Genomic DNA, 27,515 nt, shown 5'->3' with positions numbered 1-27,515 from the left:
CCCAAGATCCCATCCAGCCCTGCCCTCTGGTAGTTTAAAACTATTCCCCCTTGTCCTGACACTCTTTGTCCATATAAAAAGTCATTCTTCCTTCTTTTTAAAGCCTCCTTTGGACACTGGAAGGGGCTCTAAGGTCAGCCCAAAGCTTCTCCTGTGCAGCTGAACAATGCCAGCTGTGCCAGCCTTTGCTGCCAGCAGAGCTGCTCCAGCCCTCTGTTCATCCTGGAGCCTCCTCTGGGCTCTCTGCAGCAGCTCCAGCTCCTCCCTGTGCTGGGCCACCCCAGGGCTGGGACAGCTCTGCAAGAGGAGAATCACCTGAGCACAGGGGCACAATCCCAATCCTAATCCCAGTCCCAATCCCTGTCCTGCTGCTCTCCCCTCCCTGGTTGTAGCCCAGGATTTTGAAGGATTTCAGGGCTCCCAGCACTCACTGGTCGCTCCTGTCCAGCTTTTCACCCATGAGATCCCCAAATCCTTCCCCTCATTTCTGCTCCCAGTGAATTCTCCTTCCTGGCTGGGATTGCCCTGACCCAGGAGCAATCCCTGGCACTGGGAATTGTGGAACTCCACGAGGTTCTCCTGGGCCACTTCTCAAATCTCTGCTGCCTTTCCCAGCTGCACATGAGAGCCTGTTCCCACAGAAACCCAAACACCCTCCAAAGGGAAATAAAAGCAATCCCTGCCAGTGGAATGCACCTTCCCAAGGATCCTCACGTGTCTGTGGGTTTTGATACTGAACAGAAACACAGGATCTGTGCAGAACATCCCCCATCCCACAGCTGCCACACAGAGGGATCATCTCCTCTCCTGCCCCAAACCTGCCAGGCAGGTACAACCCCCATCCTAGAAATTCCTTGTCATTCCACTGGAAGACTTTGTTGTTTTGAAGGACTGGCTGCTGAACCAAACAGGGTTTTGCTGTGCTGGAAGAGCTGGAGTTGCAGGATGGATTTAATTCAGTGAAGTGTCAGCCTCTTGATGAATTGGATAAATGTTGCCAGACAAAGCTGCTTGTTTTACTTTTTGTTTTATTAAACAGCAACATGGCCGAGCAGTAAAAACCTGATACCATTTTGATATGGTTTAGGCTGCTGCATGGAAAAAGCCTTTTATGAGTGTTGTTTAAAGCAGATAAGGAATTGAATGTGCTAAACACATGGGCAGAACAATCCCTCCGAACCAGCTTAACTGGGGTGATCAGGAGCAGATTCTCACTGGTGTCTGCTGGTTTTTAATGACATACTTGTCAACATGTAACCTTAGAATGCAGACACCATGGTAACAGTTTTAACACAGTCTCTTTAAAGAGAATAATTATGTGAAGCACAAATAGAAACATCTTGACTCTTGTAGTCTTTTAATCCACTTAGAGAAATGCTTTTCAATCCATCAAGCAGCGTTTTCTGGATCTTGTTGAACATCTGTCTTGGAATTACTTGGAATAAAAGTCTAAGCAGGTCCACCCACGCTGTGTTTGCTGTGGCCCTTAAAAGGAGAATTTAGATGTAATACTTTGATATTAGATTCGAGCTGAAGAACACCAGACAGAAAGAATTATGATATTCACTTGGTTATATAATAATAAACCATGTTGAAGCTGTTCCTGTGCCCTGAAATACCCAAGCATGAGCATTATTTTAGTTGTGTGAGTGGCTCCAGTGTTTGGGATCTTGTGAAATCCATACATTGAGGTGCAAGGGTAGATTCTGTGCATTCCAACACACCCACAGTGTGTTACACTGATGGAATCATGGAATGGTTTGGGTTGGAAGGGACCTCAAAGCCCATCCAGCGCCACCCCTGCCACGGCAGGGACACCTTCCACTGTCCCAGGCTGCTCCAAGCCTCAGTGTCCAACCTGGCCTTGGGCACTGCCAGGGATCCAGGGGCAGCCCCAGCTGCTCTGGCAATTCCATCCCAGCCCCTGTCCACCCTGGCAGGGAACAATTCCTCATTCCCAAGATCCCATCCCTGCCCTCCTTCAGCTTAAGGCTGTTCCCCCTCATCCTGTTGATGCCTTAATTTTTAGCTTTTGTATTTTCCAGATTCTGTACTGCATTCGTGTGTGACTCTGAACTTCATATGACGTGTTAGCAAGTTCTCCTCACAGTTCAGTCACACAAAACAATTCTTTTCCAGGCCCAAAAGTGCAAACAGCAGCGAATTGAGGGGAGCAATCTGGGAGGATGGGACTGCATAACCTGCAGCTGTAATTGGACAATTAACCCCAACATGGAAATGGACTAAAACCTATAAAAGTGAGAAAACTTGTGACCCAGGGTCCATTTTGGGTCCATCCTGGGTGTAGCCCCAGCCGGGCTCTTGTGCTGCCCAGGGTGTATCCTTTAAAGGCTTTTTAATAAATCCCTGCTTTATTCCTTTAACACTGCCCAGCCTCTGTTCCAGGTCCTCTCTCAAGTCATCACTGTCCTCCCATCTCCTGTCCCCAGTCCCTCTCCAGCTCTCCTGGAGCCCCTTTAGGCCCTGGAAGGGCTCTGAGCTCTCCCTGGCCCCCTCTCTTCTCCAAGTTTAACCCCTCAGCTCCACATGAGATGCTGTTTGTTTCCCTGACCCCACAGAAATTCCATTTCCATGCTGAAATCCTGTGAAAATGCAGCAGAAATTGCCTTTACTCTGCTATTTGCTCTCTGTTAGTTAAATTATGGGTAAGCTTTTAGCAATAACAATACCAATGGCAACGTTTGCTGCATCTTGAATGTTCATCTGCTCCAGAGATTTTCTGCTTAACACATTAAAAGTGGGTAAAGAAATAATTTATTTTATTTAATTCTAAAAAATCCTGCGTTTCACTTAAGGGAATTAGTGCCTTAAGCAATAAACACAACTATGCAATAAATGGCATATGTGGGATCTATTAACCCAAGAGCTTGACTCTGCCACCTGAATAATCCCCTTTTAGAGTTTCAGTTTGAAAAGTTTGTATGTAAATGACTGCTCAGAGAGTTTATTTAAAAAAAAATTAAAATTAAAATAGATCTTACAGCACTGGGGTTTTGTGATGTTATTGGGCTAAGTTTGTATCCCCTCAAATTTCATTTTCCTATCCTCAGAAAAATTATTGGGAGCGTGAGATTGTGTCTTGAATTGTCGGATGAAGTAGGAACATGCTCAAAGCTCCTGCACCAGCTATTTCTAGTTTATATGGACAAGGCAGCTCAAAAGTGTTTCTAACTCACCTTTCCTGTGTTTCTGCCATTAGTTTTGCAAAAATGATTAATTTTGTACTTTTAATAAATACAGACAGAGAGAATAATTCCTATTTCCAGAACTGCAGCCATGGCTTACAGTGATCAGGACAAGACTGATATCCTTGATTAAAATAAGAATAAATTCAGCCCTAAATAAGAAATATTTTACTACTTTTCCCATATTTTTTATATTTCTCTGTATAAAATGTAATACAAGACACCTTAATCTAAATTTAAAAACTATGATGTCAAACATTCCTTAGCTAAGAGCATCCTCAATTATACCCCGAAAATGAATTGTTTGGGTTTGTCCTTTTCTTCCTTTAAATGCCTTAATGGATAAGAAAGTATTTTTCAACAGTCCCCAAAAAAAAAAGAAAAAATCAAATGAGCAGGGATTATAGCAACAAGCATCAATGTTAATTCAGAAATGGATTAACAATTACAGATTTGAAGTCCATTAGCATTGATCCCCAGCATGAAATAGTTGTGATCAATAAGCTAATCTGTAAATTTGATTAATTGAGTAAATCCTGTTTACTAAAGTATTCCATCATCTACAAATAGAAGGAGGTGAAAATCCTGCTTTTAGCAAAAAACAAATTTCAGAGTTGTCATATCAGTGGAAAATTCTCTCATTCCAAATTGTGTTGTCACAGGGAGACCTAAACTTCACAAGTCTCACAATAAACATTTATTTTTAAATAAATAAAAATTCTCAACCCAAAAAAACCCCAAAAATTCTCTGGATGCCACAGAAATGGGCCTGACACTGAGGGAAATAATAAACATAGAACAGGGCAAAAACCTCTTAAGATTTTGAATTTTGGGGTGTTTTTTTTCCCCTAAGAGCTTGTCCATCCAAGCTGTACTGCTAGACAGGAAAGGGAAATAGGAAAAATTGCTGGAAATATATCCTCATACCTATTTAAATCTATTTATCCTATGAATTGTATCAAGACAACTCCATTGGTTAAAAAAAATAAATCCTTCCCCTGACTGACAGCTTTAAATAGGGCAAAACTTCAGCTCAAGCCTTGGTGTTGAATGTGAGACCTGAAAGTGTCAGTGAGTGCTGCTAATTAACAATAATTGGAGCATGGAAATAACAGGGAGTGAAATATTGTATTTAATTTTGTTTAAAAAAGGAGATTTAATGAAGAATAATTTAACTTTTTTATTATTATTTTCTAGGTGTAGGTAACAAAATTGTGCTAAGTTAAAAGGATGCAAATTTTCATTTTTACCTGCAATTTTAAGTTTTCTGGTGAAAGTTGATAAGGTTTCACTTCAAAAATAATGAAATTATGATCTTAGTGAAGGCAGTTAGAAGAATGGCACTAATGTAAGGAAAATATCTCAGTGTACTTCCCACAGAAATGCAGAAATATTTAAATTATTTTGTTCTGGGAGAAAATCCCACTGGATTTTCTATGAAATCATTTTTACAAACCCCCAAATAATGGAACTGACAGGCCTTGAGACACAACAGATCCCACACTCTGAAAATCAAGTTAAAAAAAAAATCCCTGTCATGACATTTGAGATCCTCAAAATCAGGAATAAATGGAAAAATGATCCTTTGTCATTCCTCTCATGAAAAGAAACCTGTTTGAACAGCAAAGCTTAACAGGAACTGACAGAAATAAATACAATATTCAGCTCTAACTCCATTTACAGCTGAAGTTTTCCAAAAATTCAGGATATTCCAGCAGCCACCTGCACCCAGGGAAGTCACAGAGTCAACCCCATCTGGTTTTGGATCATTCTTCCCAACAACTTTTCAAACATTTAACCAAATTTTGACATTAATTTTTAAAGATGTGCAGAAAACCTTTACGGGACCTTCAATTTTCACAGCATTTCAAGGAGCTGGAAGTTTTAAAACTCCCTCAGAGATTTCTGCTAAAAACTGGGATTGAATCTTTTACCTTGACTCTTGCTCTGCAACAAAACCTCCCCAGATCTGTGCCGGGACAGAAAAGATTTTTATGTGCCACATTTCCTCCCAGCCAGCCCAAGCCATGTGAGAATAGCCAAGAGCGGGCGAGATCAGCAGAGGTCAGAGCTGCAGAAATGATGGGGATTTTTACACATTGCAAGAGCTGTTTTCTCACACAAGTGTAATTTTAGGGAAATTTGCAAGTCAGCTGCAATCAGGGGCATTTTGTCAAGGTATATAATGAATGCTACTGTTTTCCATCCATGAAATTCTAGACAGTCAGGGAGACTTTCTGCTCTCTACACTCAAAATTGCTGCTTATTCCCTCTACAGCATTTTCTCTCTTTTTTTTTCCTTAAAAAAGCAGCATATAAATTTTTTAAAAAAGTTAATTACCTCCTAAAAAAGCAAACCTGTCTGAGGCCATAATATAAATATATCTCTTTTTGATGTACTTCACCATCTCCCAGCATTTAAAAATAATATTTAAGCTCATGTTTGACTGTGGAGGAAAAGAAAGTTCATGTTATTAGCTGCTGTCAGCTGATGTGATGCATTTGTTAATCTATAAAGGCAACTTGGTTTCAGTGGGAATTCAATATCTCAGAATCAAATCAGTGTCACTATCAACGTTTTTCATAACTAACATTTTTCATATCAGACAAATAAGAACAGGTATAGCTTTAAATGTGGCCTAACCTTATTTGGTTGCTCCTTGTTGCCAAAATTCCCAAGTAAAAGTATTTGATGTGTATAATTAAAGAGTTTTATGTGTATAATTTAAGATTTTGGGGGAATTTTTTGTGCCACAGGGAGCTGAGCATTGCCACTTGTATTAGAAATACGAATTATCAATAACACTCTTACTGTAAAGGAAACAGGTAAATCATCTCATCTGAAAAATAAACCAAAAACCTGTCCTCATCACATTATTTCAAATTTAGCAGGTTCCAGTTTTGGGAATTTTTCAGGCAACAACCTTATTTTTGAACATTAAAATAGTTCTTACACCCTAAATAATTTTAGAACTCCCAAGTCTGCATTCAATAATTTTTTTCTCAAGTATGAAACAGGCTAAATAACTCTTCAGTGCTCACATAAGCCAGAGGTGAAGGAAAAAAAAAGTGTATTTAAATATATATAAAATACACACAAACACACACACACACACACACACATATATATATATATATAAATTAAAAGATACAAATATATTTATTTTCTATAAAACAATCTGGATAAATATATAATATAAAATATAACATATATTAGGAATTATATAGTTATATAAATATATAACATACACAAAACATCTTGCATATTTATAAAAGCATATTTTAATTTAAAATTATATATATATACATATACATACATATATACATATATACATATATACATATATACATATATACATATATACATATATATATACATATATATATACATATATATATACATATATATATATATATATATATATATATATATATATATATATATATATATATATATATATAAAAATTAGGATGACCCTGGCAGGATCTTTAGGGACCTACATGATGCTCACAGTGATGTTCTCACTGTTTCTCATCTGTACAAAGAGGTGACTGAGATCATTAATAATTCTAAATTATTTATGAGTAATCTAAAAAAAAAAATAAAAGCTAAAATATAAAAAATTCTGATTCTCTTCAGGATTAATGGAGGAGAAGGTGAATGGATGAATATTTGATCTGAAGGACATTTATAGTGTTTTATATTTTTTTTAAAAAAGTGAAATTGTTGAATTAGAATTTGGCTTATCCTCAGAGTGTGATCACTTGTTGATGGTGCTTATCAAAGGTGTTTAATAATCAGAAATATATTCCTTTAAAAAGGAAAAAAATAGGAAAAAAAAACAAAGAAAAGAAGAATTTACTCTGTGAACGTTTCCCTTTGGCATTAGCACAGCCCAAGTTTCCATTTCTCGATGGCTTTGTGCAAACCCAGCAAGGAAACACTGGATAAATCTTTGTGGAATTCCAAAGGATATTTCTGTGTGCTGTCCCCTGATTTAAAGCCTGATCATCTTCACAGAAAACTGACATTTCAAATGAGATTCATTATGAATTCACAGGTGCCAAATACACTTAAATGCAAAATATCAACTGCGACCCACTAATTCCTGTGAGTCTGAACTTCCTGAGGATTTGTCCCCCAGAAAAAGCAACAACCAAAAGTGAAGCAGCTCTTTGCAAAACCACACTGAACTCAGGCTTTTAAAAAAAAATATTTGGAGTTTTCACAGCAGAAGTATTTCCAGTCTTATTTGAGGTATAAGCATGATTTACTTGACAATTTGGATTAAATTTAGATATGCCCAGTGCAAACCAGAAGGCTGAAAAACCCAGCAAGTAAAAAAATGTGGCTTTTTCCAATGAAACAATGAAAAAAGAATGGTTTAAAAGCTGAACTGCACATATTTTCCTAGAGAGTACTAACCTGACTGCTTCCTTTAAAAGATATTTTAATTAGGAAGGAGAGACACTGGAAATGACTTAAAGAAGTAAAAAATGAGCCTCTGTATCAGCTGCTTTCCATAATGATATTCTGTAATTTTACATTTGTCTACAGAAGTAATGAAAAAATGCCTCTCCTGCAATAAATCAAATCTATTTCTTTTTGGCATCTTTAGAGAAAACCTGTTTCATTACTACCCACGTGATTTCAGGGGCACATAAAGAATAGGAAATAAACTGGTTTGTATTTTGGACTTGGAAGGAAAAGGGGACTTGAGAGATTACTCAAGTTTTTTACAGAAGCAGTGGTTCATCTGCACAGTCATTACAGCAACTGAACTTGGAAAATGGTTTTTGTGAAAAATGAGCTTCTGTAAAAAACAACACACACCAGAGCATTCTTGAGAATAAATAACAAATTATTCAATTCTCATCCTGATTTGTTACAAGGACAAAGCCTTCAGGAAAGGGAAAATGCAAAAAGTTTCTTTAATTCCCTTTTTTCAACACCCAAGTGGAAAAGTGAAGGATTCTGATAATTGGTGGCCCTTGGATGGAAAAGGCAATCCCAGACTATTTTCTAATCTGGTAGGAATTGCCAGAGCAGCTGGGGCTGCCCCTGGATCCCTGGCAGAGCCCAAGGCCAGGTTGGACACTGGGGCTTGGAGCAGCCTGGCACAGTGGAAGGTGTCCCTGCCACGGCAGGGGTGGAATGAGATGATTTTTAAGATCCTTTCCAACCCAAACCATTCCATGATTCCCTGAAATGTGACATAGACTCATGCTCTGGAGAGTTTGGTAACATCAATCCAAGCATTCATTGAACATTTCAGGTAGCAAATGTCTGTAATAACACAGTTTTATCTCACAGTTTAACTGCAGCACCAGCAGAACCCTTTCTCCTAAAATTCCTCCCTCTGGAAGCAATTCCTATGGCATTGTCCAAAGGATGGAGCTAAAATCCATTTATTTACACAAACTCTGACCAATGCACAATGCTGCTATCACCTCCCAGCTTTGAAAGGACACAAAATGGATGATTGTGAAAAGCTCCTGGGCTTTGGAGAGGCTGCTCTGGGATCAGGCAGAACATTCCCAAGAGGATTCCTCTCTCTGGAAAAGGGGTGGCTCCTCTGTCACTCCCTTAGAGAAATCTGCTGGGAAACCCAGTGGAAACTTCACTGGAGGCTCTGCCCAAGCCTCCCTGCTCCAGTTGCATTTTCCATATTCCATTTTAGAAAGCAGGAGGCAAAGAACTCCCAAATTGCAGTTTGTTTAAAAGGAAAAGCTCTGGAGGCTGGCAGCCCTCCTGAGCCCCTGTCAGAACAATCCCCATGCAAGCAGGGCTGTGTAAACTCAGCAAGCAGACAGGTTTTTGTGTTCCCAACAAATGGAAACTATGTCCTATAAAAGAACTTTAATGGGCAAATGACACTGGATTTTCTTTTTTTTTTTTTCTCCTGCAGCAGCAGCAGGGTTTGAGATTTTCTTCCTTTCGTTTTGCCTTTTTTTCCACTCGGAACACGCATTTTATCATGAACCTGAGCAGCACAAACGGACAAACCCCATCAAAAGCTTCAGCTGCACTCAGTATTTCATATTATTTGGTGATGTATCGGTTCTGCAAAGTTGGGGGTTTTTTTTAAGACTTCACAGGGAAAAAAAACCTCTTACCTTCGGTGGAAAAACTTTCCCCCTCACAAAAGAGATGTTGTAGAATTTATGAAAACAAAAGTGCCAATAAGATTTTGCTTTAATACCCCAGGGAGAAACACGATCATCTGCACCAGTAAGAAAAAAGATGCCTGCACGAGGTGCTCTACTAATTACAGCTGCTTTGGTGGGCAATATCCCTGGTGAAACAGATGTTAGGGACCTATTAACAAAAGTTTTTCAAACATCTGCTTACAATTTGAAGGCAATTGTAAATACAGCACAGAAGGTCAATTGGGCTCATTAAGGTCTATGTGCAAATCTACTGCTGCAGGTTTCTTTTTAGCTAATACTGACTTTTTTTAACACAGGAAATAGAGTTTAATAGCAACTTGTGTCAATTTTGATTGTGATTTCATACAACAACAAACAACAATCGCATGCCTTGTGCTTCACCAAATAACCCATTTTCCTTCCTCTTTTTCCTCTCTACCTACAGCACACTGCCACAGTTCTGTGAGGTAAAGGAAGGGTTAGAAATTGGGCAATTACAGAGAAATGATTGATTTTACTTTTAAACACCAATTATGGATCTTGATAGGAAATCTTCAGTTGCTGAACCAAAGAAAAATGAGTTTTGATTACAACACAGGGTTATGAGATGAAAATTATTCTTTCAAGTGTCAGAACAAAACACAGATGTTCAGCAGGCCTAAAACACTGGAAATCATGGAATGGTTTGGGTTGGAAGGGACCTTAAAGCCCATCCAGTGCCACGGCAGGGACACCTTCCACTGTGCCAGGCTGCTCTAAGCCCCAGTGTCCAACCTGGCCTTGGGCACTGCCAGGGATCCAGGGGCAGCCCCAGCTGCTCTGGGCACCCTATGCCAGGGCCTGCCCATCCTCACAGGGAACAATTCCTTCCCAACATCCCATCCATCCCTGCTTTCCTTCAGTTTAAATCACTCTCCATCAGCCTTCCTCAAACTGGAACCATCCAGGAACAATTTTCTGATTAACTGCCCCAGAGAAAATCCCCTGATGTTGGACCCAGCAACAGCGCTCAGGACCTGCCAAGCTTCTGCTGCAGATTTTAATTAGCATTCCAAAAATCAGGAATACCAACCTGAGCTGGAGTTTTCAGCACTGCTTCTTCTTCTTGGAATTGATGCAGTGAAGCTGCTGTCTTGAGTTACAGCTTGAATACACCAGGGTGGATTCTCCATCCCTGGAAGCGCCCAAGGCCAGGCTTGGAGCAACCTGGGACGTGTTGGGGTTGGGATGGGATGGGATGGTCTTTAAGTTCCTTCCAACCCAAACTAGTCTGGGATCCATTTAATGATTCTGAGTCCTCTGAGGTCCCTTCCAGCCCAAAGCATTCCCTGATTTTATGACTCTGCATTAAACCAGATCCGACCCTCTGTGCAAGGGCCCAACCGTGAGCAACCTGCAGCTCAACAGATTCCTGAACCACTTCCTTTACACTCCCAAAAACCTGTGTCCCACCTGGAACTGTCTCAGTTATACATGGAAAAAACTCCTTGTAACACAAGCCTGAGAGATTTTAACATACAGAACATATTTATGAAAAGCAGAAGGAAAAATGCTCTGATGTGCAGAAAATCACAAAATTAAAATCACAGCCTTCATCTCTATAATAAAGTTCATAAATGTGATGGCAAATGCTGATCTATTAAAATCAAAATTAATGATTGTGGAAAAAAATATTTACGAGCAATTTAAGAATCACTAATTTAAGAATCTTTCACTACCTGTTAGAATTCACTACAAGAAAATTCAGGATTTTACAGCAATTAAAAGTTTCAGAATGTTGTGGCTTGCACCAAATGTGGAAAAATTCTGCTTTAAGCAATTTGCTGCATATTTGAAAGAAAACAGATCTTAGGAAATAAACACTAAACAGCACCTGCTACTATCAGCAGTGATTCCCAGATGAAATTATTAAAAATAAATTTGGTATTACAGAGAGGAAAGTGTAAAAGTTGTAAGAAGTTCTTTCTATCTGTGACCTTGAAGCTGTGTTGATAGAGATCTGAATAAGGAATATGAGTCCTCCTTGGCCAACCAACAGCTAAATCTGAAAGCATACATTGGAGCTTGCACAAAACATCCCATCCATAAAGACTTGTCCTTACCCAGTTTGGCCCAATATTGCCTGCTTCAAAAACTTATCACCCTCTCCATCTTCTCCCTCACTAAAAAAGGATATTTTCAATGTCTTTATGACATTTTTTTTTCAAGCCATTTCTCCTTCAGCCAGCAACTGGAAGAGTCTGACTGGACTGTGGATTTCTTTATTTCTTGTAAAGGAAGTTGGTGGCTTCATTTTGTAGGGCTGAGGAGTCTAGAGAATTATCATGGATAATCTGTAAATGGAACTTCCTGATTTATGTGGGTTTTATTGTCAAGTTCAACTTAGCTGAGCAGAATATCATTAATTGAGATTGAAAAGGTAGTAGAATTAACATTATTCTTTGTTTTTAAAAACCTAAAGCTCCATTGTGGCAATTCCAGAGACTCCAGGTCTATTCAGGACCAGAAAGAAAAAAGACTGGTGACATAAATTACCCCATCTCCAACCTTCCCCTCAGAATTCAGACCCTTTATGGCACAAAACTGATTTTATTGGTCTAACCTGCTTTTGCTGCACTGGTTTGGGTATTTTTCCTGCCTGAGGAAGTGAGAAGAGAAGGAAAGGAGTAATATTTCATCATGAACACAGAACTACGAGCACCTACACATGAGGACTTACGAGAGAAGTAAAACTATCATTACCACTTCCACCAGCTTTTAAAATTTCCCATTTAAATCCTGATTCCACTTCACTTATGCAGCTTGAATCAGGATGCCAGAGGAGGAAAAGCCCTTACATTTTATTAGGAGTTAAATGAAAAACGTGTCCCTTCCTTACACCACTTATATTCCTTGGATATTACTCAGTACCAGTTAATTTTAAAAAAAAATCAAATAAAAAAAAAAGCATGTACTTCCAAACCAAATCCCAGAAATCCCAGAGAAACTGGGTGTGGGAGATGCAAGGATCTCCCCAGGAAACAAAAAAAAAAAAACACAGCCCAAAGGTAACTCTGATGATGAAAGGATTTGCTTCTGCCTAGGAGGACATAAAAGATGAAGTTCTACAAAGACCATTAAGTATTCACCAGCTCACTGCAAATTACACTAAGCACTTGGTGAAGAAATACTTGGCAGATGTCAGCAATAAGGAAGCCAAACATGTTCCTTGCACTGAAGGATAATGTAACTACAGAGAGGGTTTGTTTTGGATCCATTTCCACAGCCCAAAAATCATCTGGCAAGGCTGGGTTTACCAAGGAAGAAACAAGAGAGAGCCATGACTACTTATGTGACAAATCCACATTTCTGCCATTTCCATACTCTGTACCACTCCTGAAACAAGATATCACACACCAATTTGGATCATAAAACATTACGTTCTAAAAGAGACTGCAGCAGATCTTTGAAAACTCAAATATTTGCGTAACCTCTTGTTTTCACAAGTGTTGTATAAACACCACCACTTTGTGCAGCTCAAACCTTCCATCTTTTGGACTCTGCTACTCCACTCTTATCTTCTGCACTTTGGAACTGCATTCCTAAGCGGGATTTACGAAGTTAAACCAGGACTTAATCCAGTGAAATTGAGGGATTATTTCCCCCTCTCCATCCCCAAGTTTTTGCAGACCCACACACATTCACCCCCCAGTTATGAGGAATGGTGACTGGACATTTAATGTTATAGTAAATGTACTGTTAGGTTCCACTTGAGGAAAACTATGGGTAAAGATGAGACAGAAATATATCCTTGGCATAACTGACCAGGCAGATAAAGTATTTCCTCATGTTGGCATTTTTGATGAGGAATCTTTCTATTTGCACTTCTCTTGCTGTTCTACACATGGATGTTTTCCCTCCCTTCTCTCCTCTCAGCAAGGCACCATTTGCATCAGCACACATCTAAAAGGAACTAAATAAACAGATTTTAAATCAGAGGGTTCATCATAAAGCCATAATGTAGATTTGCTCAGCCTCAAATTCTTGAAATAAATGCCTGAATTTTTAAATGAAGTTGTCCAGTGCTGTCACCCACACAGCCACCAGGTTTCATGCAGCTTACTGAGATGTGGAGTGAAAATGCTACTGACTTTTATTATTTTCAGCATTTGAAAACAGCATGGCTCCAATCCAAGTCAAAGAAATCATCTGGACAGCTCTGCTCCTCTGGTAATTACATGGTTGTAAGAGTGGCAGCTTCTTGAATAAAACTTCACAATGAGGAGTTATCTGGAACTAATGCAAGTAAGGCAAATTCCTACTGGGATTTAGAAGCACAGGATGGTTTGGGTTGGAAAGGAATTAAAAATCACCCAGTGCCACCCCTGCCATGGCAGGGACACCTTCCACTGTGCCAGGCTGCTCCAAGCCCCAGTGTCCAACCTGGCCTTGGGCACTGCCAGGGACCCAGGGGCAGCCCCAGCTGCTCTGGCAATTCCATCCCAGCCCCTGCCCACCCTGCCAGGGAACAATTCCCAATTACCAAGATCCCATCCAGCCCTGCCCTCTGGCAGCGTGAAGCCATTCCCCCTTGTCCTGTCACTCCAGTTCCTGATGAATTGTCCCTCTCCAGCTGCCCTGGAGCCCCTTCACATCCTGGAAAGTGGCTCTGAGGTGTCCTCACCTCTTCTTCTCCAATATCACAGAATCACAGAATTCTCAGAATGACCAGGTTGGAAGAGACCTTAAAGATCATCAAGTCCAACCCAGCCCCAACACCTCAACTGCGCCCTGGCACCCAGTGCCACATCCAGGCTTTGTTAAACACACCCAGGGATGGGGACTCCACCACCTCCCCGGGCAGCCATTCCAGAACTTTATCACTCCTTCTGGGAAAAACTTTTCCTAATATCCAACCTATATTTCCCCTGATGCAGCTTGAGACTGTGTCCTCTTGTCTTCAAATCTGCAACCTTGAAGCTGTGCTGCCACCACCCTGACCCACAGGGGGTCAGCTCCTATTGTGACTCTGTCAGTGCTACTTTGCATTACTGCATTTTTTAAAAATTTTATTTTTTCCCTTTTAAAGAACTGTTATTCTTACTGCCACATCTTTGCCTGAGAGCCCCATTATTTCAAATTAATAATCATCTGGAGGGAGGGGTTTACATTCTCCATTCTACGGGAGGCTCCTGCCTTCCTTAGCAGACACCTGGCTTTCCAAACATGCACACACCCCAATAATCACCCACCGAGGGAAAGCCTCATCTAGGGATCAGAATCCTCTTGAAATGAGGTGGGATGAGGCACTGGATGGAGAGGGAGAGATGGTGAACATGTTTTGAAACCTGAAAAGCAGAACGAGGCACCTCAGCTTTAACAGAACACACAAAACTGCAAACACAGAATAGCCAAAACCTTCAGCCTCACAGCACCTTCTCTGGGTGACCTTAACATCCCACAGCAATAAAAGACCTTCAGAAAGACTGGAGCACATAACAGATTGAAAACAAAACAATTTGAAAAAAAAAAGATATTTTATAATACAACACAACCTTAATGAAGCTTTTTTAGTAAATATGTGGTTGTAGTTTGTGCAGATAGTCAAAACTTGATTTTTTTTTGTTTAAATTTGGTGTTCAATTTTGTTAAATAGAGGAAGAAAACACCCTGATTTACAGGAGAGCAGCTCAGCCGTGTCCCCCAGCCCTGTGCTAGAGGTGACAGCCAGCCAGGATGGATGAGCATTCCCAGCAGGCTGCTCCACAGAACTGCCTGGCAGCTCCTCTGTGCAGCCCCCAGCAGGGAGCCTGGGGCACTGTGGGACAGAAAAACACCCCAATTTTATCTCCAACCAAATTCATCTGGGAAGTCTCCCATGCCAGCATCCATCAGATAAACACAGGAATAAAAAACTCATCTGAATCATCTCACAGCACAAGAAAAATGCAAAAGGAATTAGAGCACAGTTGGACCCTGGGTGTTATTTTTTTATGTATTTTACTCATCTCTGATCTAATCCTTTGTAATCTAAATTTAGCTTAGGCTTTCCTTGTATAGTAACCATCACTGTAAAAAATATAATCCCTATTTCCAAGAAGATTTTGCTGGGTATTAGACAAATGCAGATGTAGCCAAGTAATGAAGAGAACTTGGTTCTGGATCCAGTGAATGCAACCCCCACGTTCACCACTTTTTTTTTTTTTAACACCATTTGCAGGTATTTTTGTAAAGAACTGGACGAAGTGTGTGCTTAAAACACTGGAAGAACGATGGAAGAATGAAGATTTTAATTAAAAAAAAGCTATAAGCACTCTTTGTAGAAAGCCTTCCTGACATGAGTTAGAGAACATATCAAGGAAATAAAATAGAAGAAATAAATAAAATAAATGGAAAATTTACATTAAAATGTTGGAAAATCTATGAGCCATGGCTAAACTGTATGTGGCACATCTGGCTTGAGGGATGTGAGATAAAACAGGGAAAGAGAAGAAGGAAGGAGAGGAAGGAGAGGAAGGAGAGGAAGGAGAGGAAGGAAGGAAGGAAGGAAGGAAGGAAGGAAGGAAGGAAGGAAGGGACCCATCTACACTCCAGCCCGTAGGAATTGTCACTCACTCTCTGGGATTTTGGGTTCCAAATCCCACACATTCCATCTCACTTGGTTCATGCTCACAATATTTCACTGCTTAGCTTGGCAAAGCATCAAAATAGAACTTTTTCACCCCTCTTAACCTCTGCTGTTGGCACACACTAGTTTATTAAGCTCAGGACTCACAGCAAATTCCCATTTTCCCTCCAAGCCAATATCCCATCAACACCCCCTGCTACAGCCCCAGCCAACTGGAGAATATTCCCTTTTTCCTCCCAGGGAAAGGGCTCCACTTTCTATCCAGTTATTCCCCAATTCCTAATGAAAGATAATTCATCAATGAATAATTTCATCTGTTCTGATGACCACTGAGTGCTGAACTCTCCAAACAGTGCATTAGATAAATAACAGGATACTTGGTAGGATCCTAATATTCCAATTATCTGCGCTCCCAGACACTCCTACAGAACATTCCCTGTCCCTGCCATGTTGGAATAAAAACCAGAGGAGTCTGAGGAAGAACCTGCAGACATCCTGAGTGGAACAGGATCTGCTTAGTGTGTGATAATTCACTTGTGGGGAATTTTGGAAGGAATTTGAGATGGGATCTCTGAATTGTTTTTGATGATGTGGTTTATTTTCTTATCTTCTACATAGGCAGGAAGGTGAATTCGGCTCACATTGTTACAGCATGGTTCAGAAGGTCCCAAGACCTACAGTTACAAGACCTTTTAAGGATTTATTAACCAATAAAACACTGCCAACAAGGACATTTATGTTTTTAATCCAATCCTTAAATATTTTGTCTTATGGACCCATGTTACAGTGTGAACTTTCTTAGCCAAAGATGTTATGACACACAAACCTACAGTGCTGCATTCTAAACTCCTTGTTTATCTTGATGCCTCAGGTTTGAGCTTTTCTATTTTTCAGATTCTGTGCTGCTTTAGTGTGTGGGTCTGAGCTTCATATTATGGGATGGTGAGCTCTCTGCACAGAGCAGGGAGACAAAACAATTCCTGCTCCAGCTGGGCACCAAGGACAAATGATCCAAAGCTCAGCCCAGGAGCACAAACAGCGTGGGCTGGAGAGAGAAAAACAAGCAGGATGGGAGTGCCTGGGCTAAAGCTGGAACTGGACAATGAACTGCAAGGTGCAAATGGAGCAGAACTGAGCCAAGGGAGAGACCCCGTGCCCGCTGGTGCATTTTGGGACCATTTGGGTTCATCTTGGGTGCAGCCCTGGCTGGGCTCTTGTGCTGCCCAAGGTGGAGCCATGGAGGCCTTTGAATAAATCCCTGCTTTATTCTTTAGCTCTGCCCAGCCTCTGCTCTAGGCCAGCCTGCACAAGGCATCTACTTCTGCAACTACTTTTATTTTTTCTAGATCTTAAACTCTAAAACTCTAAACTTTCCTTTCCTTAGCTTAACCTTTCTCTGCTTTAAACTACAAATCCACATTCTTGCTTCTAGCACCTAATTTTGGGAGCCTTTTCCAAGGTCTCAGATCAAATCCTGGGTTTAATTCTAAACTTTGGCTTCCAGGCCCAAAGTTCTCAGAGTTCCCTGCATTTCAGACTCCAACATTAGTGACTGACCTGGACTCTGTAAAATAAGAAAATGCCAATTTTTCTCCCATATCCTTCCCTTTTCCTTCCATCCTCCTCCCCAAAATTGGACTAAAACTCTTCAGAGTCAATGGCTTCTCTGTTCCTTTTACTCTCTGGTTTCTGGCGAGTCAGTCAGCACTAAGTGTGCCATGTTTTACAGCTCTTCTTGCAGACACCCCAAAAAGGCATTTCTGTACCTCTTCTTGGCTACTCCTATTTCTGTATAAAACACAAAGGAAAAAAACCCATAAACTGATATTTTTGCAACCCATAGCTGAGAAAAAGGGTTTTTTCTAGAATAAAGAAAGCCAATATTTTAGTATCTAATTGAAATAAGATTGATTTCTTCTAAATCATTGGTTTTTACCTATCAGGAAGCCACTATCAGGATTATTTCATCAAGAATTTTTTTTTAATGGAAAGATTTAAGTTCTTTAATTTCTAGTTTTAATAATTTGTGCTAATTAAACTGTAGCAACAAGAAGTTACACTTTATCCATCTCAAACATGAAATCAAACAAATAGAAAACCCAAATAACTAAAAACAACAACAAGAAGAAAGAAAATAAAAATTACTGATAGCAGGAAAAATTGGAAATCAGTGAGGAAAACACTGGGAATAGAAATAAATGTAATACAAACAGAAAACTTTTATTGTTCCCAAAAAGCTAATTTGCAAACTTTTCGAACTTCAATTTGCAAATTTTGTCTAGAGCAGAAATCAAAAACCAAATTTGTTCCATCCCTGGAAGTGCCCATGGCCAGGTTGGAGCAGCATGGGACAGTGGAAGGTGTCCCTGCCCGTGGCAGGGGTGGCACTGGACGGGTTTTAAGGTCCCATCTAAGCCAAACCATTCTGTACTTTAATAATTCTGTAATTTTATGATTCTAAGTCTAAACTGACTTAGGCAATGCTGATATAAAGACAGAAATATTAAGATCGAAACAAACCAGGCAAACCAGCAGCAGTTCCAGCACTGCCCTGAATTTCCAACACCTTCACACTCAAAGCTCTCTGGTGCTTCCCTCCCACAAGAAAAACCCAAATAATCCACTCACAGCTGCTCTTCAAAACCAAGGAAAAAGGTGATGCTTCTGTTTTTCCAACAGATGGATGCTCCAACATTCCACAAGCATCGCTCCTTGCTAACCTGCCATGCTCTGCTAATTTTCAATGGTTCTGGATCCCATGAATTCTTCATGCCATCAACCACCACAGCAGAGCTGAAATGTGCATTAAAGCAGGTGGCCAGCAGCAATTCCTTTTATCTCTCACATCTGGCACCACTCTCCATACAGAGTTTATACATTATCTGTTGCTAATAAATCATAAAATCATAGAATCATGGAATGGTTTGGGTTGGAAGGGGCCTTCAAGATCATCTGAACTCTGAAGTTTTTCTATTGACACTTAACAGATCCAATATAGTGAATATTTTTTTATCCAAAAAGTGCAAGGTAATATGCTGTAAACTGCATTTTTAAAAGCAGGAAATATAAGTAATCTTTGGGATTCAGATTAGGTATTTAAATATTATTATAACTGTAGGAAAGACTGAAAGGATGATTAAAAATAAACCAGCAGAGCAGGACATCAGTATTTGCAGATTCAGTTATGACCACAAGCAAAGTTATTATTTAGTGTCAACCAAATAAAGGTGCTCCCCTTCTCTCACATTCTCCAACTCCCAATTAAAACAAAACAATTAGGACTGGAACTATCACATGCTTAACTGGAATTCTTACCAGTCTTTAACTACAGAAAAATCAGAAAAATCCAGCCTCAACACTGAGATAATTATATTTCAGTTGACAATCTGCCAATGGATCAGAGGAATCTTGGGCTTGTGATCATTAATTGTTTGGTAAGTGCTTTAACAATGATTGTTCTCCAATTAATGCTGCAATCTCCCTACATCCCATTTATTTTACATTAAGCTTGGAGTATTTGCTTAAGAATAATCAGTAAAAATTTGCTTCCCTTGAATTTTTATTTCCTTCTTCCTATGTCAGCTCCATCTCCCTCCTTTTTTCCTTGCCCAGTTTTCCCTCCTCATCTTCCTCAGTGGATGGGCAGCCTGATGATCCATTTGAATAAAAATCCAATTTAAAATGTCCATGGGACACTTCATAGCTGCATCCCACAACTCCTTAATGCAACGAGCCATGAGAGCTTTGTGTTTGCGAAAAATCCTGTGAAACACTCATGGGTTTTCTCTTTTTTTGATGTAAGATAATATCATCAGTAAAAAAATAAGAGTAAAAATAGTGTCAGTCCAAGTTTACAAAAAAACCTCAGCATGTTCATCTACGTTTAACAGTTCAGCAAAAAGAACAATGCCAGTAAATTTCTGGAGAGCAACATGAGGTACAGGATTTTATAGGAATCCTGGGGATCACAAAGCTGCAGTGGGGGAATCTCGCTTTTTTTTACACACCATTCTCCAGGCCGTGACATTTCAGGCTCAATGATATGAGGTGTGATAAATGCAAGCGCTCGTTTGAATACAAACAGATTCTTAAAATATTTTAACTAGGACTATAAGTGAAAATAAATTAGGCCAGTGGGATTTAGGGCAAGAATTCAGATTCTGTGGGATTTTCTACATTTACTGCTTAAGTTAGAAATTACACCAGCTTCCAAAGCTATTGGCTCTGGAAACAAGCACTTGAAATTAATTCTGAAAAATCACTCTCTTCTGACTGGCAGCATAAGAATAAACAAAAATCAGTGTATTTATTCTTAACCACACCAGAACAGGTGCTGTGTGAACTTCCTCAAGCATCCATGCTTTGTTTCCAGGCTCGTACCTTGCTTCCATAGGAAATCCAACTTCTTTTTCTTCCTTTTTTTTTTTTCCTCACAAAAGGAAAGAGATGGAGATGTGCAAAATAGAAAATTGTGATCTGAGTTTCTAATAAATCTACTCATGCTCTTTTCACTGAAAACTCCAGGCAATCATTCTGACTTTGTGCATTTGGTTGTCGTTCAGCCTTTGGATCTTTCATAGAATCCCAGAATGGTTTGGGTTGGAAGGGACCTTAAAGCCCACCCAGTGTCACCCCTGCCATGGCAGGGACACCTTCCACTGTCCCAGGCTGCTCCAAGCCCCAGTGTCCAACCTGGCCTGGGGCACTGCCAGGGATCCAGGGTCAGCCCCAGCTGCTCTGGGAATTCCATCCCAGCCCTGTCCACCCTGCCAGGGAACAATTCCTAATTCCCAAGATCCCATCTAACCCTGCCCTCCTTCAGTTGAAGGCCATTCCCCCTCATCCTGTCACTCCATCCCTTGTGAAATGTCCCTGTCCATAATGTGGGCAGCAATCTGTTATCAAACCCATTATCAAATGTCTTGGATGCCTAAGTGTTATTCTGTTTTATCTGAATGCAACGTTGGCAATATATTCCTTTATTAGTCTGATGATTAGAACCATTCTAATGAAGAACTCTGGGGGGAAAATGCAAATCCAGGCTTTGTCCAAGGTTCAAGCTACTGCATGAGGTTCATTAGGGAGTGGAGATTCCTCTGCTCACATTATTAGTGGGCAGGCCCTGGCACAGGGTGCCCAGAGCAGCTGGGGCTGCCCCTGCATCCCTGGCAGTGCCCAAGGCCAGGCTGGACATTGGGGCTTGGAGCAGCCTGGCACAGTGGAAGGTGTCCCTGCCATGGCAGGGGTGGCACTGGACGGGCTTTAGGGTCCCTTTTCAACTCAAATCATTCCATGATTCTGTGATTAATAACGTACCTAGCTTTTCTATGCCATTACCCTCCCCTTTTTAAGTCCATACACACTGTCCTAGACTGATTTATGACTGGGTTTGAGGTTTTAAAGTTATTTTTAGAAGCACATGACTTTATTTAAGACTATATTCTATCTGAGCTATAAACTATATATTCTGATCTGAGCTCATGTGAAAAGGCAAAGTTGGCTATTTGATAAACACAAGGATGTCTTTCTCAACGAAGTACAAATATTAATCCCTGAGTACTTCTGTGCAGTTTAAGCTTAGGCAGCATTTCCTTTTCCAAAATAAAAGTTACAATTCAAGAGCAAAATTGACAGCCATGGAATTTGCAAACCAGCAGCAATAATATACACATAATATGTTGCATTTAATATTACTTATAACAAGATATCATATGTATTATGGCATATTGTATTCAGCTACATGGATCATATGCTTCAAGCTAATCCTCCTCTTCAAAAAGCTGCAATGATTTGAAACTTCAGCATTCAATTTTTTCACTTTATTACCAAATTCCTAGTTTAAAATGCGGGCATGAAAACAGCACCGTGTAAAACAAACCAGCAAAATGTGACTGAAACCCTGCCATGACCATTCCTTCACTCTTGTTTTAGCTGTGCAGCCTGCCAGGGTTTCCCTCAGATTTAAGGAATGATTCCCCTCAGATTTAAGGAATTATTCCACTCAGATTTAATAAATTATTCCCCTCAGATTTAAAGAACAATTCCCCTCAGATTTAAGAAATATTCTGCTCAGATTAAAGGAAAGATTCCCCTCAAATTTAAGGAACGACACCCCTCAGATTTAAAAAACCATTCCCCTCAGACTGAAGGAATGATTCCCCTTAAATTTAAGGAACAATTCCCCTCAGATTTAAAGAACAATTTCCCTCAGATTTAAGGAATAATTCCACTGAGATATAAGGAATGACTTCCCTCTGATTTAAAGAATGATTCCCCTCAAATTTAAGAAATTACTCCTCTCAGATTTAAATAAAGATTCACCTCACATTTAAGGAATGATTCCCTTAAATTTAGTGAGTGTTTCCCCTCAGATTTAAAGAATTATTGCCTTCAAATGTAAGCAATGGTTCCCCTCAGATTTAAAGAACAACTCCCCTCAGATTTCAAAAACCATTTCCCTCAGATTTAAGGAATGATTCCCTTCTGATTTAAAGAACCATTCCATTCAGATTTAAGGAACAATTTCCCTCAGATTTAAGGAACAATTTCCCTCAGATTTAAGAAAAATTTCCCCTCAGATTTAAGGGAAAATTCCCCCCAGATATAAAGAACAATTTCCCCCAGATTTAAAAAACATTTCCCTTCAGATTTAAGGAACGATTCCCCTCAGATTTCCAGATCATTTCCCCCCAGATTTAAAGACCAATTTCCCTCAGATTTAAAGACCAATTTCCCTCAGATATAAAGAACAATTCCCCTCAGATTTGAAGAACCATTCCCCCCAGATTTAAAAAAACAATTCCTCTCAGACTTAAAGAACAATTCCCCCCAGATTTAAAGAACAATTCCCCCCATATTTAAAGGACAATTCCCCCTATATATAAAGAACAATTCCCCCCATATTTAAAGGACAATTCCCCCTATATTTAAAGAACAATTCCCCCCAGATTTAAAGAGCAATTCCCCCCATATTTAAAGAGCAACTCCCCTCAGATTTAAAGAGCAATTCCCCCCAGATTTAAAGAGCCATTCCCCTCAGACTCCAGGCTGCTCCGGGCTGTGTTGGTGTCCCTGTGATAATGGGCATTGTTCAGGAACTTCCAGCAGCAGGGAAACCCAATCTCCCATCGGAGTTCAACACGGGTTAATTGCTCTGCCAAACGGGTATCTTTATTTTATGACTCAATTCCCACTGGGAATGCCAAACCTCCTTCTGCGCTGCAAGCAGGGGGCCCACTCGGTTAAGAGGAAGAAAATCCACTGATTTTACACAACAAAAAAAAAAAAAAATTAAAGAAGGGCACATTTTGCCTTCAGTTCCATGGAAAATCAGGCACACAAGGTGCGTGACAGGAAAATAGGGACCTGATTGTTCGGTGCCCTTAGGAATGGTGCACGACAGGTGGAAGGAAAATCAGGGAAAAGCGACGCAAAGGAGACGGCAAATCCCAATGGAGAAATCTTTCAGCAAGCGTGTCGTGGAAAATGGTATGGCAGGGAAGAGTCTGGGAATGGCACAGGACCAAATCAGTGCCAAAAACTTCCGAATTCCTCCCTTTCTACAGGCCAGGGAGGGAACAGACCCTTGGCTGCGTCACAAAAATTCCAGAATTCCTGCCTGATCTTTTGTTATCAGGCTGAGCTTCCTCCAGCACTGGCTGGTGCAAAGCATTGCTCATAAATGAATGGCACAATGAAGTATGAAATATTATACATTTTAAACTAAATTAGCAATAAAACCCTACTGTTGAACTTAATTTGATTTGATTTAAGGGAAACAAACTTCACTCTGCTATTTGAGCCGGTCTTTAGCACCAAAGGAAGGCACAAAATACTGCCTATAAAAAAACACCCTTAAGGAAGAAAAGCACAGCAGCAGCTATTTAATGCACCAACTATTTTGTTTTGAGGATAAAAAGTCCTTCAACCACGTAAATAAACTAAGAAATGGAAGTTTAAAAGTTAGTAATAAAAGTGATGTAAATAATGAAGCAATATGAGATACATACATACATACATATATCTATATATCTATATATATATATAGATAGATAGATAGATAGATATATGTATATACTCCTGTACTTAGGAATGGAAAGAGCAGGTCTATTGCTCTTAGTACCAAACTTTGGATTTTAAGTAAGATATTAATCAAGCACAGCATTCCTATCCCATCCTACAGTTTCAGAAAATCAAGGGATCTGAGTTTTTAAAGGTAATATGAGCTATTGTGACCTCAATATCCAAACTGACAAGATATTTCTGGGTTATGTAGCTGCAGAAAAGATTGAGTATAGAAGATGTACAGTGTTAAAATGCATCTAACCTACTAAACAGCACATGGTTTTATAATTTCCTATTTCAATTTCCTATTTCCTGAGAGAAAGGCACCTTTCCTGCAAGGAAGAATCCTTCTTGCACACCACGGTATTCTCCACCTCCCCAACCAAAATTCCTGAGGGATGAGGGTGGAGGGAGTTAATTTATAAAACTGTTAATGTTTGTGACAAAATACTCATTTTTAGCAGGCTAAAAATGTACTGGGAGAGTGTCACCATGCTAAAACACAAAGATTATCATGGAACCATGGAACGGTTTGGGTGGGAAAGGGTCTTAAAGCTCATCCCAATCACTCAGTTTTTTAAAAATACAGTTTCAGTGGAGAATAAGGGGCATCACCAAGGTGCAAGGAATAATTAAACACAGAGTAAAACATCACAAGGACTTGAAAACCAAATTAAAAATCCCCCAGTCCCTAACACAGTTTGTCAATCTCAGCTTGTTTGCCCCTGAAGTGCCATTCCCATCTCCTTCAATTACACACTGGTTTTCCTTAACTCAGACCTGCATCAGCATCATCCGTATTTCAATTCAACTAAACCAAGAGTTTTCAAATAAAATGAGTCTTCATGCCCACTTCCCAAAATTAGAGCTGCAGTTCAGCTTTTCAAAATTCAGCAGTAAGAATCTAGAAAAGTAAAAGGACGCCAATGATAGAAAAGGCTTTCTCCTGCAAAGCTTGTAGCTGTTTGGAAATTGTTTATTCTCAACTGACATTTTATTTAAATATCCTATTCAGCAGTTATGAAAGGAACCTCAGCCCACATTTCACTTCCACTAAAATTCACCACTTTTGTGTCAAACTTTCCCTAACAATGGCACTTTGTGCTTCTTAAATATTGGGGAAAAGGGATCCACGATGGCATTTCATATAGAATATATCCCATGCTGGCTTAGTCATGTGTAAATCAAATTTTCTGCCAACTAAAATACTGAAACAGGATCCAAGATAAAGAACAAAACTGAAATTTCTATCTCATTAATTTAATTTTAGTGAAACGCTCGTGAAACCATTCCAGCCAATTAGGGTGTGCAGAAATATTAGAAATAGAAGTATTTCTTTGTTAATCTCAAGCATTTATGAGTGTAGTAAGCGTATAATGTATACATACACTATATATATACACACACATTATAAGTCTATAATGTAACACTTGTATCACTACGCCAGACGCAGCCCCAAAAACAATGGTTTCATTTTAAAACCTGCACTCCCAGGGATGCTCTGAGGAGCCACAGAAAGTGGAACTGTTTCTGGCAGGGTTAACCTGCTCAGGTGGCATTAGGATAAACATCTGGGAAAGAAAAGGTTTCTGAAACTCACAGAAAGAATTTCCTTCTAGAGAAAAAAATTGTGTTTAGGGAGGATTTGAAATTTCAGTTTGAGAAATAAAAGTTGCAGTGCTTTAAAGAATAGCCTGAAAGGACTTTGAACATGAAATCACAGAATGAATATTGATAATTTAAAACAACATATGACATTTTTAGGAATTTTTATTTGACAACTAGGCTATTGCCATTAAATTTTGGGTACCTACAGGTGAATTCCCACTTTGCTGTGACCTCAGGACACACAAATGCAGGCCGGGGACAGTACAGTGAGCACCAAACTCCCCAACCACCATCTGGAGAGCTAATGAACAATCAAGGGATCCCAAATTAAACAACACAACTTTCCCTTAGAATCTTTAGGACAACACTGTCAAGTCCAATCTATTCCCTCAGCCTCCAGAATCAATTTTTCAAACTTTATGACAGGTCTAATAGTTCCCACCTGTTCCTCCTGCCTGACTTTTGACTGGCACGTTCCCAGCCAGGGTGGAAATGCAGACAAAGGCCCCTATTAGGCTCCGGCTGTTTCTCCACTGTGAGGTTGCTCAGCCATTAAATTAATTCCAGCCCCCTTTTCCCCCTTCCATCTCTTCATTTCTTGGGGGGGTTATGGAAGTTTGGGGAGGTGGAAAAGGGAGATAAAAGTTTGGCATCCGGTTGGTGGGAGAGGTATGAGAAAATCCAAAGTGGCAGAAGTTAAATGCTGAATTTTTTGGATAATCTACTAATTAAATGATTTACAACAAATCCCATTAAGTTCTTGAGGTGTCTGTATATTTTTAACCATTAAAACTTGGTAAAATTTGAGACAAATTTGGGAGACCCTAAGAGAGTCTCTCATGCAATGCCTGATTACATAAAGTGTTGCAATGTTCTTCTGGGAATCCTGAAGGATCAATAAGTAACTATTTTTTCTTCAAGCAAAGAGAATTATTTTTCCTGAGATGTATTTTGCTTTCATTCAGAACTGGCAATTAGACACAAGCACCACGCACATATCCTAACAAATTCATATTGGTTCCTTTGGAAGTACCTGAAAAACCTGACAAATTTTTCCCTCAATATAAATTACCTGATTTTTGCATCAATTTCTAGGGATTTATGAAATGTTATCATTTAAATCTCAAGGTTCTTCACTGAACTGCAAATCACAAGGATTACATTATTTCATTTTCCATGACAACAGAGTATTTACAGCATCAATACCTAAGATAATTATTATAACTTAATAAAAGTCTTTTTGTAAAATAAATTTCAGATAGATTATTAATAAAGTAATAATTCAAATTACGATCTGCCTAGGACCATCTTCCTAGCCTAAGATATGTAGAGTCAGGACTTGTAGTTTACAACTTACCTGAAAATTAACTATTGAAGGCTCATCATGATGGGGGGAATCTTGAAGACCTGTATCTGTGAGCACTTCACTGTATTTGTATTACTTAATACAAAAGACCAACCTTTAAACATATCTGAAAAATCAAGACCAGTTCTCTTATGTCCCTTGCCTTGATAATTAATCATTCATAAATTGGTGAGATTCTATTTAGCTTGATGCAAAACAAATCCCAAAACTCTGAATTAAACACTTGATTTTACTGAGATGTTGGAACAAAGTTACTGAGAACCAAAACAAACTGAGGGAAGAAACCTCTTGATGTATTCAATTATCACCGATTTCTTCACCGTCCTCCTTTCAACCCTGTGGGCTGAACATGCTGTGAGCACTAAAAATGAAGAAGCAAATGCTACAAATAACTGAATTTCTATAAAATAACTCTCCATGGCCTCTTATCAAACTGGCAAGTCTCTATCTCTGCAAAAGCCACTGCAAAATCAGCTGCAGGATTAAATCTGGGGGAGAGCATTGGCAAAATTAG

At 39.6% G+C, this 27,515-nt stretch overlaps 1 protein-coding gene across 1 annotated transcript in view; it reads right to left on the bottom strand.

Annotated features, from left to right (window-relative positions):
* The window catches only part of HLCS (holocarboxylase synthetase), a 121,669-nt gene that overhangs the window by 50,608 nt on the left and 43,546 nt on the right, over window positions 1–27,515 (bottom strand). The window lies entirely within an intron of this gene.

This window comes from Motacilla alba, chromosome 1 (assembly GCF_015832195.1).
Source record: "Motacilla alba alba isolate MOTALB_02 chromosome 1, Motacilla_alba_V1.0_pri, whole genome shotgun sequence".
Lineage (NCBI taxonomy): Eukaryota > Metazoa > Chordata > Aves > Passeriformes > Motacillidae > Motacilla > Motacilla alba.
The sequence above is the reverse complement of the archived record's forward strand: the minus strand, read 5'-3'. Positions and strand labels throughout refer to the sequence as shown.